This window comes from Leptonychotes weddellii, chromosome 2 (assembly GCF_054177405.1).
Source record: "Leptonychotes weddellii isolate Sample4059 chromosome 2, ASM5417740v2, whole genome shotgun sequence".
Taxonomy (NCBI): Eukaryota; Metazoa; Chordata; class Mammalia; order Carnivora; family Phocidae; genus Leptonychotes; species Leptonychotes weddellii.
The window spans coordinates 12,801,976-12,820,241 of NC_138370.1; positions in this window are offsets into that span (position 1 = coordinate 12,801,976).

Here is an 18,266-nt window from a genome sequence, read left to right on the forward strand (position 1 = left end):
ATATTAATATAATAACCCTTGCTTTTTTTGGTTAATGTTTACATGGTACATCTCTTTTTTACTCCCTTACTTTCAATATTTCCTTGTCCTTACCTTTGCGATGTGTTTCTTGTAAGCAGCATATAGTTGTTTTCTTAATCCAGATCTACCATCTTACCATTTGCTTTCAGTTGTCCCACCTATTCTATATTTCTTACTTTTAAATTGATTGTTTCTGTTATTTCATTTTCCCATTTATTTTGGTATTAATACATTATTTTACTATTCTTTTAGTAGTTACCCTAGATATTATTACATACACCCTTTTTGAAAAAATTAACATCAAATACAAATACTTTTATCTCTTCCTGGACAATGCTAGGACCTTGTAGCACCTTAACTGTATATACCTTCTTACCCAAATTAGATGCTATTTTTTCCATATGTTTGTCAATTTAATTAACTTTATTAAGATGGAGTTGACACTCCATAAAATGTTCCTGTTTTAGGCATATAGTTTGATGAGTTCTGACAAATGTATGCACCCATGAAACCAATATGATATAAAACATTTACTTCACCTTGAAAAGTCATCTCATGCTCAGGTATTTATTGACCTGATTTTTGTTATTATAGGTTTGTTTTTGTAGTCTTTTGTGTTTGACTTCTTTAAGATCATCATGTTTTGAGATTCATTTATGCTTTTACAAATATCACTAGTTTACTGTTATATATAGCTGAATGATATTCTACTGTGTTAATAGTCCACAATTCGTTTATACAGTTGCAATTTGATGGATATTGGAATTGCTAGGTCACATATAGTGTATGTTTAGTTTTTTTCAGAAACTACTGAATTGTTTTCCAAAGTGGTTTTGCCATGTATTTAGATTTTTATATATTTCAACCCCATTAAATTTTATTACCATGATTGCAATCATCAATATTTATTTATATTTCTTTTTCTGTGCATTTTTTATTTTTCTCTTCATGCTCTTTTGCATCTCTGAACTGCTATCTGGAATCATTTTCTTTCTGACTAAAGAACACCTTTCAATCTTTTCATTAGTGTAGGTCTGTTGATGATGAATTCTCTCTATTTTTGTTTGTCTGAATGTCACTTACATTTTTGAGGATATTTTGGCTTTTATTGTTTCTACTGGAAAAGAAACTGTCAGTCTTATTGTTACTATTTTGAAGGTAATTTTCTTCTTTTATTTGCTACTTTTAAGACCTTTTTTACCCTTCATTTACAGCATTTGTACTGTGGTGGGCTCAGGTGTAAACGTTTTTATAGTTACCATCTTGGTTCTATTGTGCTTCTTGAATCTGTAGTTTGATATCATCCATCCATTTTAGAAAATTCTCATTTGTTATATTGGCAAATAGCAATACCATCCAATTCTCTTCTTTCTTCTCCTCTGGACAGCAATTATGCATATCATAAAAATTTTCTCTGTATCTTTTATGTTTCTTAGTCCTTTTCTGCATTTATTATTCTTTTGTTTCTCTGTGCTTTTATTTTGGATATTTATTACTGATCTTTCAGTTCCTTAGTTCTCTCTCCAGCTGTTAAACCCATTATGTTTTTTCTGTTCTAGAAGTTTCATTTTTAAAATAATTTCCATTTCTCTACAAAAATTCTCTGTAAATTTATCTCTGTAAATATATTAGGTACAGTTATTTTGAGGTCTCTGATTATCCAGATACCCGTAAGTCTATTTTTGTTGTGTTTCCCACTTTGGTTATCTATCACAGTAACTTGTCTCTTCATAGTCTTGAATATTTTAAAACAAATATTGGATATTGTATATGAAAAATTGTAGAGAAAAATTGAAGTTTGGGATGATAGTCTCTTTCAGTAGAGAGGATTTATGTTTTTCTTCTTGTTAATAGCTAAGGGTTCAAGCTATCCCAGACAACCTGAGTTCAGTCAAGGATTGGGATTATTTGAAGCTTCTTTAGTCCCTTTGAGATTAGGTTATTTATAGTTCACAGTCCCCAGGTGCAGCTGTGTAGCTTATCCAAAGCTTAGAGGGGTATTTGGATCCTCCTCTTTGGTAGCTTCGAACTCCAGGTTTTTCTCCTTAACTTCTTGAATTTGTCACCCTCTGTTGAACTCCTAAGCCTCTCCTCCACCTCTTCTGGAAGCTCCAGAGACCCAAATGCAATGCCCATCTCCCTGGGTTTCCTTCTTTTCTAAGATCTTGGCTCCCTGATTCTTCACTGACTTCTTAATTCCCTGATGCCTTCAAACACTTTTAAAAAAATAATTTTTTAGCTCTTCTAGTTCTTAGCAACAAGAGTAATCTGAATTACTTAGATTACCCACAATCAGAAGGGGAACTCCCAGAACAAAAATCTTTAGGTATAAATGAAAAGAATCAGAGTGAAGAAAAAGGCAGGCTACAAAATATTAGAAATCATATGCGTATGAACATACCTATGAAGAACATAAACAGTACAAGTGAAACATAGCTGTAGCTTCTCAGTAGTCTTCAATACCTCTGTTATCTTCTACATACTATCTTCTATATATTTTATCTCCTGTATATATTCTACCCTATGACTAATCACCTCCCTACTTTGGTACATTTGCCTGGGAAATGTAATGAAATTTATTATATAAACCCCAATTTTCAATTATTAGTGAAAATATAGAAGAAATTGAGAGGGGGGAAAATTAATGATATGTATTACAGTTACTTAGGTAATAACATAAGATTATAAGATGCAAATGGTCAATCAATTATTAGGGACAAAACAATTGCCATTCAAAACATGAATTGATAAGAAGATGTGAGAATAGTAAAGATTTAAAATATAAAAATTAGGATAACTCTATGGTTGCTGTTAAGGGTAGGGAATAAAAGCCAAACTAAGAGCAAAGTAGTATTAATAAAACAAAAGCACAGTAGCATTTGAAAAAAAAAAAAGAAATCAATCTTCAAAGAAGCTTTATCACCAACAAAAATAATAGAAAATGAAGTGGTGGTAAAATAAAAATTAAGGAAATAAAATTTCTTAAACAGAAAACTTTCAATATCAATTCTTGTTGAAAAATCAGTTTTCCATAGTTAATCTATTATTTTCTGCCTCAACAGTTACAATGCATATCATATATTTCAAGAATTTTTGTTGCTTTAGGACTTTATCATCAGTTTTTTAGGATTAGCACTTTGAATATAGTCTTTATTGAGCAGATGGAAATGTCAAATGTGTATGGGAATCAGAAGAATCTACACAGACCCAGTTGATCCTGAACAATGCTTTTGGAATAAATTCCTGGTATAATTTGTGTTTTCCTTGTATTGGCTTCTTTTCCTTAAAAATCTGCTTACGAAAGGATTCCAGTGAAGTGGTTAAGCAATGACTTTAAAGGAAAGTACAACTTCCAGAGTTGCAGCAATTTAGCGCCACTGTTCCAAGTCAAAAGATGCACTTGTAAATGCGGGAGAGGAAAGGAATCAGAATTACTGAGAATGAAGGATGAGAAGCAGTCCAGCAAATATTTTAACTTAAAGTCATTTCTTGGTTATTAGGACAAGATAGTGTACTGAATGAGGTTGAAAGCCAAAGTAGCCAACTAAAGCCAGGACCTAAGAGCTTCGTGATCAGTTTACTTGAGAATGAAAGAGAACACTAAGTACAGCACAACAGGTACTCAAGCCTGGTACATTCTAGAAATCAACATGGAGCATATAAAGCTAGATAGACACAAGAATGTTCAGCTCTTTTAGTCTTGCTTTTATAACTGAAGAACAACTTGATAATATGGAGAGTATATTAGAGAACATATATAGTAATGCAGAACACAAATCTGGTGTTCGAAAGCTGAAAACTAGGTCCGGAAAGACTTCACACAAGCCATCAAAATATGAGGTCATAATACGAGTGAAAATGCAAAGATTGTACTCTCAAAATAGGATATAATTCTCTTAACCTGAACTTCTGACTCGATGTTTCCTCTATGAGTTTCTTTTCACTTATTGTTATGAAGAGGTTTGATGAAACCATCCACTGTAGTGCCCCACAAATTCTCCTCTTGTTTTTAAGTTATCCTAAGTTGTCTTCAGTTGTTTCAAAGAATGGTATGAAATCCACAAACAAATGAACTAATAGTTTTTTGGGTTTTTTTTTTTTTAAGATTTTATTTACTTGAGAGAGAGAACACAAGCAGGGGGAGCTACAGAGGGAGAGGAGGAGGCAGGCTCCCCGCTGATCAGGGAGCCAGTGGGCTTCATCCCAGGACCCTGGCATCATGACCTGAGCCCAAGGCAGATGCCCAACTGACTGAGCCACCCAGATGCCCCAAATGAATTAATTGCTTTACTTTGCTTTAACTACAAACTAAATATATACCAGAAGGGATTTAAGGAGATCATGTGGAGTGTCATAAAACAAAATAACCCAAGAGTACATCCTTTCTAAAAAGTGTGGTAATCACTGCATTATCTAGAGTGTATCTGAAAACACTATATAGTTACCATACAAGTGTCTTAAAATGATCTGAAGCTACAACATATTAAAAAACAAAACACAACACTAATGAACTGAGCGAAAAAGGCTTGCTTCAGGGATACAGAATCAAAACGATGGATTTATGCTTTTTTCTTTTCATCACATTGAGTCATGTGCTACTTGTAAAACTATTGTCTCTCGGGTTCTGACTTACCTCCTATGCTCCGCTTTGTAACGCGGGGGCTGGGACTCTACCCACCATTTTCTTGTGCCAGCTGTCTCCCTCGTGGAGTGCCAGTGAGGAACACTGGAGAAAGACTAGGAGGCAGGAGGAAGGAAAGGGACCTACTCCTTTTGGTAGCTCCCTGTTCTGGTCAGCGTCAGAAGCCCCGCTTTGTCCCCGCTGAAGCTGCACTTTGTTCCAGAGGGAGCGGTTTGCAGTCCTCCTAACCTTTGGAGCCCCTTCCTCATTGTCCCCTCAGAGAGGCCACCACTAGTTGCTGGCCTCTTGTCCTCAGAGCTGGAGGTTTCTGCTCTGTGGGCCTTTTCTTTAAGCTCCTAAATTTTCAACATGCCAACAGCTTCCCTTTGTTGGAACCCTAGGGGGGCCCGCTGCTTCCTGTAGTTGCTAATTCAGTCTATAAAATGCGACACCTTAGTGTTCCATTTTTGCCTTGTCGGTCACTTTGATGGGCAGAATAACAGTCCCCCCCCAAAGACATCCACAACCTAACCCCCAAAACCTGTGAATATGTTACCTCACACGGCCAAAGGAATTTAGCAGTTAAAGATCTTGAGATGGGAAGGTTACCCGGGATTATCTGCATGGGCCCAGTTGTCATCACAAGGGTCCTCACGAGAGAGAGCTAGAGGCTCTGAGTCAGAAAAGTGGGTGTGACAAAGGAAGTGGAGGTTGCAGTGATGGGAGGGCCACTGAGACAAGAAATGCAGGTGGCCTCTGGAAGCAGGAATAGGCAAGTAAGCATAGATTCGCTGGAGCCTCCAAAAGGAACACAATTCTGCTGACACCTTGATTTTAGCCCAGTGAAAATGATTTCGGGCTTCTGACTTCCAGAACTGTAAAGTAACAAATCTGTGTTGTCTCAAGCCACTCCATGGGAGGTAATTTGTTAATAGCGGTAATAGAAACCTACTGTAGTTACCTGGTTAATAACAGTCCACATTAAATTCTGTCTGTTAGACCAGCTGCTGTGGTGCATATGTCCTGACCTCACCCTGACTGATTCAAGTAGAACTGCAGATCTAGTTCTGTATTATTAACAGCTTAAGTACCGCTCAGTTATTTTATTTGATTATTTATTTTATTAGAATCATCAGGTCTCAATTATCCTCCCCAAGGTTCCCATGTGCTTGTGATGACATACTGAGCGTTGAATGATTTAAAAATAGTCTTCCTATTTGTAAAATTTTGTCCTTCCTATCGAGGCCAACTTCACATTATAGAATAGAACGTGAAAACATATGAACTACATTAGAAATGAAAACAAAAGACACTTGCCAGTTTGTCAGGTTGTTGTGAACATCAGGAAAAACCAGCGCAAGATCCATGGCACTCATTAACGTGGAAAGCAGAGAACACCTGGAGGCTGACAGCAGGGGTCTGATTAATGAGGAAATGAGTGAACGTTACTTACCTGGACATGAAGGTACAATCCAGGAACTAGAAGTCCAGTAAGACTGGGAGACGGTGTCAAGTGCAAATTCTAGGAATGTAGCAAAGGTATGAAGTCATAGCTGCACATAGTGCTTCGGGTAGTTGAACTGGATCCAACGATCAGGAAATGCCCAGGGGACTAGAAGCAAGGCTGCCATCATGGTTGATAGTAGACAAATCGAGTTCATAGTCCAGGGGTGTCTACAAAGGCAGTAACGAGCAAGTAGATCCACAAAAGGGTCTCTTTTTTTCTTTTAAAGATTTTATTTATTTATTTATTTATTTGAAAGAGAGAGCATGAGCAGAGGGGAGGAGCAGAGGGAGAGGGAGAAGCAGACTCCCCATCAAGCCGGGAGCCCGCTGATGTGGGGCTCGATCCCGGGACCCTGGGATCACGGGATCACGACCAGAGCCGAAGGCAGACGCTTAACTGACTAAGCCACCCAGGTGTCCCCACAAAAGGGTCTTTGATCTCTATTTCTCCAAGCAGATACATGGATATGTGTAGTTTTGACTCTGATTTCTGTAACATCTACCCCTCTGTGTGAAAATACGCAAGGACTCCAAGTCGATCTAGAGTTAAGTACATATACATAAAATATATTTAATATATGATCTATGTAATATATTCATATTTCTACAAATTTATGTTTTATATATTTTTTACTTAATATTATGTTTATATTTATATAATAATATATATTATATATATAATAATATATATATATATATTTATTTTAAGGAATCAGAGCATGTAATTATGGAGGCTGGGAAGTCCAAAATCTGCAGGATGGGGTCACAGTCTTGAGACTCAGAAAGAGATGATGCTGCAATTCAAGTCCAGAGATCATCAGCTGGCAGAACTCCTTGCTCTGGGGAGTCAGTCGTTAATTCTATTAAGACCTTCAACTGATTATATGAGGTCCACCCACCTTATGGAAGTCAATCTGCTTTACTCAAAGCGCATTGATTCAAATGTAAATCTCATCCAGAAACACCCTCATAGAAACATCCAGATAGGGACGCCTGGGTGGCTCAGTTGATTAAGTGTCTGCCTTTGGCTCAGGTCATGATCCCAGGGCCCTGGGCCTGAGCGTGCCCTCTGCCGGCCGCTCCCCCTGCTTCTGCTCTCTCTCTGACAAATAAATAATAAATTAAAGAAAGGAAAAGAAACATCCAAATTAATGTTTGACCAAATATCTGGAAATCATGGCCCAGCCAAGTTAACACATAAAATTAATCATGACAACCCTCTTGCCTAGCTAATGTGGTAGAGGAAGATACTGTATTTTAAGAGTAGAGGATATTAACATAGCCCTGCTGTAAGTTTTTATTCTCTCCAATATCCTGAAGATAATAGAACAATTTGAGAACTAAGTTATGTAGTACACTCTTCAAATGCTGGGTCCAGGTTAAACAAACCAAATTTATTTTGTTCCAAGGTTTTTAAAAAAGTACAATTATAGTAAAACATCACATATTTAAAAAGAAGTAATCGAGAAACTTTTTCTTATATAATGTAATTACAAAAAGAGAAATAATCTTCTCCCTTTAAGGGAGGGTTAAGAAGCAAAAGTTTCTATAACACACATGCTTTTTTTTTTTTTTTTTGTCTAAAGGGAAAGCAATTGTATAAAACATAAGACTACCAATTATAAGAGCAAGACACACTGAAGAAGTGGGAAGTGACACTTCATAGCTAAAAGAAACAATAACCCTGAGACTTCTGATTGCTTTCTACTTCTTTAACAATCATGTGGGGGTCACTTAATGATTGAGTAAAGTAGTGCTATACATCCCAACAGCCCCTGAAGGTATTATAGTCCCAGAGCACACAATGATAATCAAGAAAAATAACTGAGTTATTAAATGGGCTTATATTCAGTACAACACTGAATCTGTAAGAAAGAATAGATATTGAATCGAGATAGAAAACTGAGTGCATGTTTCTGCCCAAAACGTCCAGAAAAAAAAGACCTTAAAACATTTAAAAAAATGAATTAAAAAGAGATTAAAAAATAGGAAGCACAACCAGAAAGCTTCAAACTTTGAGAAAATTCACAAATGATAAAAAGCAGATGGGATCCTATAAATGGAGGAAATCCTAATCCAAAACACATGTAGGAGAAGGTAGCTATGGTGTCAAGGAGAACTTCTGGCAGAACTTCGAGCTCAGGGTCAAGGGAAGAAGGAGCAGAAGTAACTGAGTCAATAAGCAACTTGGCAACTTGAACAGCTGAGGAAAGTGGCTTCCTCCTCCTTCCCCTTCTCGTGCAGAGCAAGGGCATCAGCAGAGGTCAGCCCCGGTGACAGCAGGGCTGGTCGGGTGGAGCATAGTGGAGGACCCCAGGCCACTGCCCCCAAAGAGATCTGAGAAGTGCCTTAGATATCCAAGGGGGGGTTTTCAAATTGGCAGGTGCGAATTTGCTTCTGGAACTCAGGGGAAAGGTAGGGACTGGAGAGACCAGCTTGGAGTCATCCTACACCTACAGATCTGACCTCCATGATGACCTCTGAGTGTGATTTCATCAAAGGAACCAGTAGGTTTCCTTGTACTGTAACAATACTCACATCCTCTTGGAATTCCAGTGTCTATTTAGATCTCAATGGAGCAGAGTATCTGACTGTTAGCCCTAGTTGATGGGAGCACCCTTCGCTGCAAAGAAGAGGAAACAGACAAGAAATACATGCACAAGAAAAAAAAAATGTATTGTGAAATACTTCCATGCCAATAAATATAGCTCTACCTTATAATTTTTTTATGACTTCAGAGATTTCCATTTTATAAATTTGTAACTCAGTTAACCCAATCTACATTCTTGGACATTGAATTTTTTCCTATCATAAACGCTCTACCCAGTTTCGAACTGCAGTTTGGTTATTTCTTGAGATAAATTCTTAGAAGAGAGTTTGGTAGATTACACAATATGCTTTTAATGGATTTTTGACACGTATTGCCAAAGTGCTCTTCAGAAATGTCGTACCAACATATACTCCTACTATCAGTGACCCCTTTTCCTACACCATTGCTAACTTAGGCATTATCATTCTTTGAAATCTTTGTCAATTATTTGGGTGAAAAAGGTAACTTATTGTGGTTAAAATTTACATTTCTTTGCTTACCTTTTTTTACATTTTTATTCAAGGCCAATTTATCAAGCTGTTAAAGATGCAACAAGAAAAATGCAACCTAGTGCTGCTTCTTTTTCCCAGAGTGACTTGTATGGTGGCAGATTTTATCCAACAGGCTTTCACAAGTATCTTTGGACCCAGACATCTGGGCAGTCACACAGCAAGATACGGGGTCGGCTGAGAACTCTGAGCCTGTGTCCCAACCCTTTGCTTCTTGCACTGAAACAATGGTCTTTCACAAGACAGCAGAATAGTGTCTTAAGGCTGAGGAAATATATACCTCTTTTAAACAGAGTTCGCCTAATGATGAAAGACCTTTGTTGCCAGGGGACGGTTGGAGGGGAAAAAAGAAAAAAAAAAAAACTGCAGAAACCAGCTTCACAACTTCATGAAAAGCAGTTCCAACAGCAACAAGCCCTTTGCTTTCTGGGCCAAAGATCAATCAAGAGCCTACTCTTCACCCATCCCCTCTAACAATTTAGTAGGAAACTTTGTAACTCTAAGATGATTAAAAGGTTTCTTGTGCAGTGTCTGCAGTTTGGGTTGGTAGTTTAGTCCCGCTGCCTCCGTTACTGATGTCAAGTGGTGAGAGCTTTGGCTTCCCCACCGTTAGGGACCCAGGCTTGCTTATGTCAGTGGCAAAATGGGTTGAAGGCTTTTGAGGTTTTAGAGGATTACAAACAATACCCTGCCGTGGCTACAAAATCATAAAGTGACATTTTATCACACAGTCCATGAAGTGCTTGGGTTTTCTCTATAAAAACAGAAATAAAAATAGGCATTGTTATGGTCACCTTTTCTTTAAAAAGGGAGAAAAAGACCTACCTGCAATTCAAGCAGGCATTGATTATTGCAGAGAAGTGAAGGCTTTTTGGAATGAATTGCTTGTATGGGGCAAGGGAATGCAGGCAAAATGCTGATGAAATTGAGAAACATACCTACTGAAGTGTGGAAAAAGTCTGGCGATGTTCAAACAATAAGGAGGCACTGCACTTATAACAAAAATGCACTTCAGCCACCAGTGTTCAATGGTGTCCCCATCTGATGTCTTCTCTTCCCCAGCACTGGCCTCAGTGAATGCCCTCCCTTCTGGCCCTCCAACAACCCAGCAGGGACAGCCCCTTGGGACACTGGACAAAACCTGCGTCTTAGAGCCAGGAGGAACCTCAGAATGTGCCTAGTACAAATTCCTCGGAGCTTAATAGCCAGCCCAGAGGAGATACACTGGACATCTAACTGGGCCGTCCTCCTTCTGAGATGCTCTCCCTCCGCCCACACCAGGCACCTCTCAAGCCCCTCTCCGATCAGCTGCTCCTCTATGGGAGTGGTAAGCATTCTCCATACGTGCTAAAATGATTTTACAGATGAAATATAGGATGTCTTGGATTTCCAAGGATGGGGAGACCTTTGTAGGGACATAGATGAAACCAAGTTGGCTATGAGTTGGTCATTGTTCAAGCTGATCATGGACACATGGAGGTCATTATACTATTCTCTATTCTTTCACCTATGTTTGAAAACTTTCATAATAAAATACTTTTTAAAAATCATGAGATAGTAAAAAAACAAAAGAAAGGAAAAAAGAAATCCTCTCTAAAACTCAGGGTGTGAGGAGCTAGGAGTAACTTATAGAGCATTGATCTGGTGTCCTACACATGGCTTTTGGTCAATAACTACAAACAACAGTGATAATGATCAGAACGATGACATGTGAAAAGATGGGTACAGAGAAACTCAGTAGATATGAAGGGAGTTCAGGACTCTACCTTCTAACAAGTGCTTCAGCTGATTCAAAGTAGGTAGCCCAAGGACCACAGTTTGAGAGACCCCTCACTCATGAGTTATGGAACATGGTCTGATTTCTAGCTTCCAGTTGGGCTAATTTCCTTTATTCTAGCAAGGCCACTCTAACAGTAGGATGTGAGCAATTAACTCAATTTATCTCAATAGCCCGAAGAGATCTAAAAAGTGTGATGATAGGTATTTCCTAAATACTACATACCTCATTACTCTCACCCCAACATATTTATTGACAGAAGAGCCTTCCGGAGCTCTTAAAAATCTTTGTGTATCAGACTAAAGAAGCACCACTGGGTGCTAGCAACCATTTTACCAGGAGATTTAGTAGAAAAACTATTAATTATTGAAAAAAATTGGAAAATACTAAAAGTTCTTAGTATTCTTGAAGGTATTTGATTTAAAGAATTTTTTTAATTTATCATTTATTAGAAGAAAATAATATGCTAGCATTTCTTTGGCAGTTCTAGGGAGCCAGGTCATGTTCCGGAGAAGAGATAAATCAACAGTATTCCCCTCTAGAACACAATTGCTAATTTTGGATCAAGTTGTGTAATCTGTGAGTTATTTAAGAGCAGGGTTATAGGAAAACAGGATCTCTCATACCTTGTTTTAGGATTGCAGAATGCCACAACCCCAGTGGGGGGAAATTTAGCATATCTATCAAAATTACAAATGCATGTGCCATTTGACTCAGTAATCCTCTAGACACAACTTCACACATTTAAATGATACAGCCTTGCTGCATTTATTATAATAGCAAACAACTGGAATAACCCAATTGCCCATCAGTAGCAGAGTGGTTAAATAAGTCATAGTCATCCAAACAATGGAGGCTATGCAGCTGCTAAATAAATAAGTAAGAAAGAGAGAGAGAGGGGAAAGGAGGGAGGGAGGGAGGGAGGGAAGGAAGGAAGGAAGGAAGGAAGGAAGGAAGGAAGGAAGGAAGGAAGGAAGGAAAGAAGGAAGGAAGGAAGGAAGATAGGAAGGAACAAGGAAGTGGACCACCTCTATGTCCTGTTACAGGGAAGTCTCCAAATCGTTAAGGAGAAAAACAAGATGCTGAAAAGAACATAAAAAAGAGGGGAAATAGGAATATATATTCTTATTTACTTGATTCTGCATAAAGAAAAGTTTGAAGGAAGAAGTGAGAGTAGTTATTATAGATAGGGTAACCATATTATTTTTTGTCTAAGGAAATAAGGAAGAGGGAAAGGGATCACCATTTTTTAAATGGAAAGCGATCACCATTAATATTTATACCAAGACAGTAGGTACAACTTGGGACTGTCCTAGACAAACCAGTCTGTAGGCTTACCCTACACCACCCTACCTACCTAGTGGGGAGGGGGAGAATGGGCATGGGGAACAGAGTAACTGGGGACAGGTGGGAGTAAGACTTCACAAAGTACCCCTTGTAACTTTGATTTAACTTTGGAATCATGCCTATATATTATCTATTGGAAACAATGAGAAATAAGATTAAGAAAATATTTGTGAATACCACAATAATGTAAAGTTGACTACTGGATTTTAATGGTCTTTATGGTGGATAAGCATTTAATGATATATCAACTCCCTATTGGTGGTGTTTGAAGACAAGACCGGGGGGGTATGCATGAATACAACTATGTTCTCACATGTGAATTTCCCAATTAAGAGCGGAGGATAACTAACCTTATTTATTCAGCCATCCATTCAGGCATCCATTCAGCTTTCCACCAATTTTAATTGAGCACCTTCTATGTGCTGGGCTAAGTGCTGAGGCAGGATAAATTCTGACCTCTTCATGGAGCTCTGGGTCTAGAGGAGGCTACAGATAGCACACAGGAAAAAAAGAACAGCATAACAAAGCACAGTGGCCAGCAAAATAGCAAAGCTGTGGGCTGAGCTTCCCTGAGGATATCCCTGACCAGCTGAATAAGTAAGTGAAAGAATGAATGAATGAAGGCAATAACATAAGATGACTTCTTCTATCTCTTCCAAATCTGCAAATTGTTTGTTGCATGACACATAGAGCTATTAATATCTTGGAAGAACAAAAATGAGCAAACTCAAATTGTTCTCTTTGGTTGCCAAGAGGGTTTGGTAATATAGAATAGTCCAGAGTTCTGAGTTGTAGTTCTCACACTGGCTTGCTGTGAGACTTTAGAGACAGTAATAAGACTGTCTAAACGTTAGAAAATATAAAATAATGGTGTCTGGCAAATTGCTGCCCATGGGTCCATAATTCTGTCTGACTTGCAGATTTGTATCTCTATATTTCCTTCTACTTCAATAGCAGACATGTCATTTTCTCCTCTCAGGACCTTTGCACATGCTGTTCCCTCTGTTTGGAATGGCCTTGCTCTTAGTCTTCACGTGACCAGCTCTCCTCATCTGTTAGAGCTCATTTTCCCCTTTTCAAAGGGGCTTTCCCTACTCTCTCTCTCTCTCTCCGTTCAATGCTCTTGTTATTTTCTGTTTCCTTCACAGTTCTTACCATACTTTTCAGGTATTTTATCTGAACCTGTAAGTTTTGTAAAGCAGGAATGGTGTCTGTCTTGTATCCCTAGAGTCTAGCCCCCGAGAAGTGGTACGTTCTCATAGGATATGTTGAATGAATCCGTTAAAAAGTCCTTTCATTCCGTCATATTCTAATTTCTTGAGTTGAGTGGGAGGTGGCATACATCGTTTCCATAAGATGGGCATTTCCAGCTTAAACACAGCTGTGACTTGTCCAGACTTACGTGGCTTCCCTGCCACACACATTGGGGGGGGGGGGTGGGCTGCATTTGTGCTGTCGAAACACTTAAGTGATTGCAGGCTGTGGTGCAGGTTTTGGAGGTTGTTCATCTGGTTTCCACATCTGGATATTTCTGAGACAGCTCCCACAGGACACCAACTTTTTGCCTGGATATAATTTTTACAAAACTGATCATTATTTATAGCAGTTTACACAACTGACATGCAATTCTGCTGGGACAAAAGTAGCATGGTTGACAAGAAGCCTGCCAATTATGTATTATTTTGGGCCCCTTGGCACAAATCTGTTCTCTAAGACAGACCAAAAATCATCTTCCTCTGGGCCTCTTCCTTTCCGTGATATTTTTTTTCCTCCATTTCTGCTTTTACATTGCACTTAAGAGGCTAAGGCTAGCTTAATTTAGTAGTTACCACTGAGGGCCTGTCACCCGACTCAACCCCTGACTCATCTCTCCATTCATTTTATCAATGACATCAGCCCAGGCTAGAAATAAATGCTGAGGAAAAGCCAGCTAAGGGGAACATACAAAGTTTTTCATTGGGCTCTGAGAATGAATAGTTATTTTGAAAACATTTTCACGGTCACCAATGAATCACATGTTCTCCCCTCTTGCCTTCCACGGATGTCTAGATCTCTGAGAACGCCACAGAACAATGGAAAATGAGTGGTAAAAGGGGTTGCGTTCTAGAATCTAGACTGAGTGTGGAGGTAGAGCCAATCTTCTTTCCTACTGTGTTGGGTGTAGTTGGTGAGAGAAAGGGAAGGGTCAAGAATGGCTCCAAGACTGGGGAGCCTGAGAAAATGGAAGGATGGACTTCCTGTCAACTACAGGGTAACAAGTTCAGTTCAGTCTGCTTATTAGACCCCCAAGTGGAGGTGCCAGAGTGCTTGCTTGTAGGACGGGCCTGTAGGGACAGAACACACTTCTTAGGGGCCCACAGTCTGGTGTCTTGTCAATATGGCACGGCTACCAATGGTAGCCCTGCTCCTTTCCCCAAATGAACCATAGTGTTCACCTCCCCTCCTCCCACTTACTCCTGCCTCTAAGAGGTCTTTGGTATTTTTCCTCTTTCCCAGAGAGTCATCTCAACTCACTTCTTCCTAACTAAATTCAAACCACCCTTCAATACGAACATTTACTCTGAGCCAGACAGTACATAGGATGAAGTTGGATGGGGTCCCTGCGCCTTGTGGGAGCCTTTCCCTTTGTCCGCACTGCCTTCTCTGATCTCAACCACAGACTGAGGCCCTACTGCCTGGAGCCCTCCTTCTGACCCCTGGTCACACACAGCCCTGATTGTCATTTAACATTGTGGGGTGACTATCCTGCTCCCTAATGAAGATGGAAGCTGTCTGCATTGAGTCCTTGGTGCACATTCAGCGACTCCTTGTGGGATTGTATTCACAACTCTCGTTCATTTGTTTGGTCACTCTCTGGATGCACCTCCGGACCCAGCCCAAGCTCCCCCAACCTAAGGGTCTCCCTTATCCCTTTCTGGGGTTTTGGCCCCAGGTAATAGATGAGGACATTGCTTGGAGCAATTACAAGGACAGAGTCATGTTCCAGATTGGTAAAGGAACAAGGAGGAGAGGAAGGTGAGGAGGGAAGGGAGGGTCTAAGTTGTCAGTATTGGACTCTTGGCTTTCATCTAATGGGCTTTGATTCTTCTGCTCTAGCACATAGCCCTACCCCCCTGAGCCAAGTTCATTAGCACTTCTCTGAGGAGGAGGCTGCCTGGTGTCATATAAACAGCATGGGCTTTGCTGTTATGATGACCTGGGCTTGAATTCTGCTCTGCTACCTGCTAGCGGGCAATATTAGCCAAGCCCCTTAGCTTCTACCATCCTCCTCTTACTCACTCCTGTAATAACATACCCTTCCTTCAAGGTTTTTGTGAGAATAAATATATATGTAAAGCAGATAGCACAGTGCCAGATAGATAGAACTGCCCAGGAAATAAACGCCATCTTTGAAGGGCCCACCGGGACCTTCTCTGATTCCTGTGCTGGACCATCCCAGTGCTGGTACGGTCAGTTCCTTGCCTGCTGGCTGTGGCCAATTCCAGAGGGCAATGTCCTGACAACACTCCGAAGTGAGTCCAGCTTGAGCAACCTGCGCACAAGGATGGACAGTTGCTGTGTCCCTGGGACAACTCAAGATAAGAGAGAGTCCATATGGGGGAATCACAAAGGAGTTATGGGGATTCCATGTGAACCTCATTCTCTTCTCTTGGATCTCAACAACTTCCCTCACTCCTAGTTTGATATGACTTGATCCCAATAATTTTAGGTGCAGAGAGAGTGAGAGGAATTTTAGCCTTTCTTTAGTGCTCTGAGAGAGCAAGTGTGATTGGACATAGGTGAAGTGATCCTGGAACAGCAAAATTAGTCACAAGGCCCAGTGTACACAGGCCAAATCAAGTGGAGTACTCTCTCCTCAACTCAGTCAGGACTGTCTGAAGAGCTGAGAAAGAAGGAGAGGATTGTGGACTTAAATTATAGGGGAACAATTCTCTGCAGCTTCCTTCAATGCACTTGCAAAGGCATGATTCCATTTAATCCTTATCCCTTTCTGGGGTTTTGGCCCCAGGTAATAGATGAGGACATTGCTTGGAGCAATTACAAGGACAGAGTCATGTTCAGAACCCAGGTCTTCTGATCCCAAAACCGGTTTTCTTCCCTGTCCTCTATCCTGCCTCAGATATGGGTCTCAATTCCCCTCTTCATGCACAATGAGCATACACGACAATCATCTGATTAAATCCCCACGTTTTATGCCCTGCTGGACTTTTTAAAAGGAGGACATGCTACATTTTTAAAGTGCCCATTTTCCTATGATTTGTGCATAACTTGAAGCTATGTGAGGGCGATGACCTTCCTTTGCTTGAGCTATCCAATATGCTATTACCACATCCGGGTAAATACGACTGCTTTTCCCAACTAGTAGGAGCAAGTCTGAAGCTCATCTCTTTACCCTTTCTTTCATTTGTGGTTTTTAGGTACAAGGGTGAAAAGTCTCCAGCTCTGCAGAATTGCTAACAGATAAATATTTAATAGAAAAGAGCACTGGGCTCAAAGTCAGGGCAACATTCTGCCTGGTCAGCAGCCCTCACCTTTGTCCCTGTACCATCCTCTTTAAACATCCCAAATCTGCAGGCTCAACTTCAGTCTGGGCTCTGGGGCCAGTCCTATCCACAGCCCAGTGGGTTTAGCCCCACACTGATACCCTTTTCTGGCCCCTGCCTTGTATGCTCTTGCTTTGCTCCCCAAAATGAACCCCATTTTTCACCTGATCTTTGGGTTCCTGCCCTATTTCTTAAACTTGAATATCCATGTTTGTCTCTTGTCAACCACTTCAGTCCCTATGGGACTGAGTTTCTGAGTTTCTAGTGCCAGAAGCCCTCCCAGAGACAGAACACCTATTCCTGAAAATGGCCCAGTACCTGGGATCTGCTCCCTGCCACCAGGGCACCGAACACCACCTGCCTGCAAGATCTCCCAACATCACATGCTCCCAGCTTGTCCTTGGGTTCCAGCAGCTGTTGTTTATACCATCTCTTTCTGTAGCCACAAACTTCAGAGACCTCATTGTTTACAGACTGCACCTGCTTTTAGCAAAGCTCTCTCAGTGTGTTCTCCAGGTCTCTGTCCCATTCTGGTAGGTATGCTTAGTCCCAGGTTCTGATCTTTGTAGTCTGTCCCATTTGAGAAGTAACAAGGTCATGCAAGCCACATCCTAAGGCAGAGGAGTACAGAGAAATGGTTCTAGTCTGGTCCTTTTACTAATTAGCTTGGTGGCCCCAGGCAAGTCAGATGACCTCCCTGCACCTCCTCTCTTAACCTCAGAATGGTGAGTAGTAAAGGTGCTAAATGTGTGTGTATGGTGGGGAGAGGGGTGTCTAGAACTTTACTAGATCATCTGCAATTTGGGGATTTTGTGACCTCCACATTTACACAATTAATTTATATGATGAATAAGACGGAAGGCCATTGTGCTCAATACACAAACACACACTGTGATGGTTAACTTTACATGTCAACTTGACTAGGCTTAGGAATGCCCAGATGGCAGGCTTCTGGGTATGTCTCCAAGTGTGACTCCAGAGGACATTAGCATTTGACTAGGTAGATTGAGTCAAGAAGATTGCCCTCAGTAATGGGCATCAATCCAATCTATTGAGGGCAACAGATTCTATGAGAATAGAACAAAAAGGTGGAGGAAGGGCAAATAGGCTCTGTCTCTCTCATTGAGCTGGGACACCCATCTTCTGCCCTCAGACACTGGTACTCCTGGTTCTTGGGCCTTTGGACTCAGACCAAGATTTACACAAATGGCCCCCAATTCTCAGGCCAACTTTTCAGTTTCCATAACCACATAGGTCAATTCCTATAAGAAACTTCTCTGCCTCTGTCTCTCTCTGAGAGTGGTCTATATACTGTTGCAGTTCTGGTGTGTCTAGAACAAAACAGGGAAGC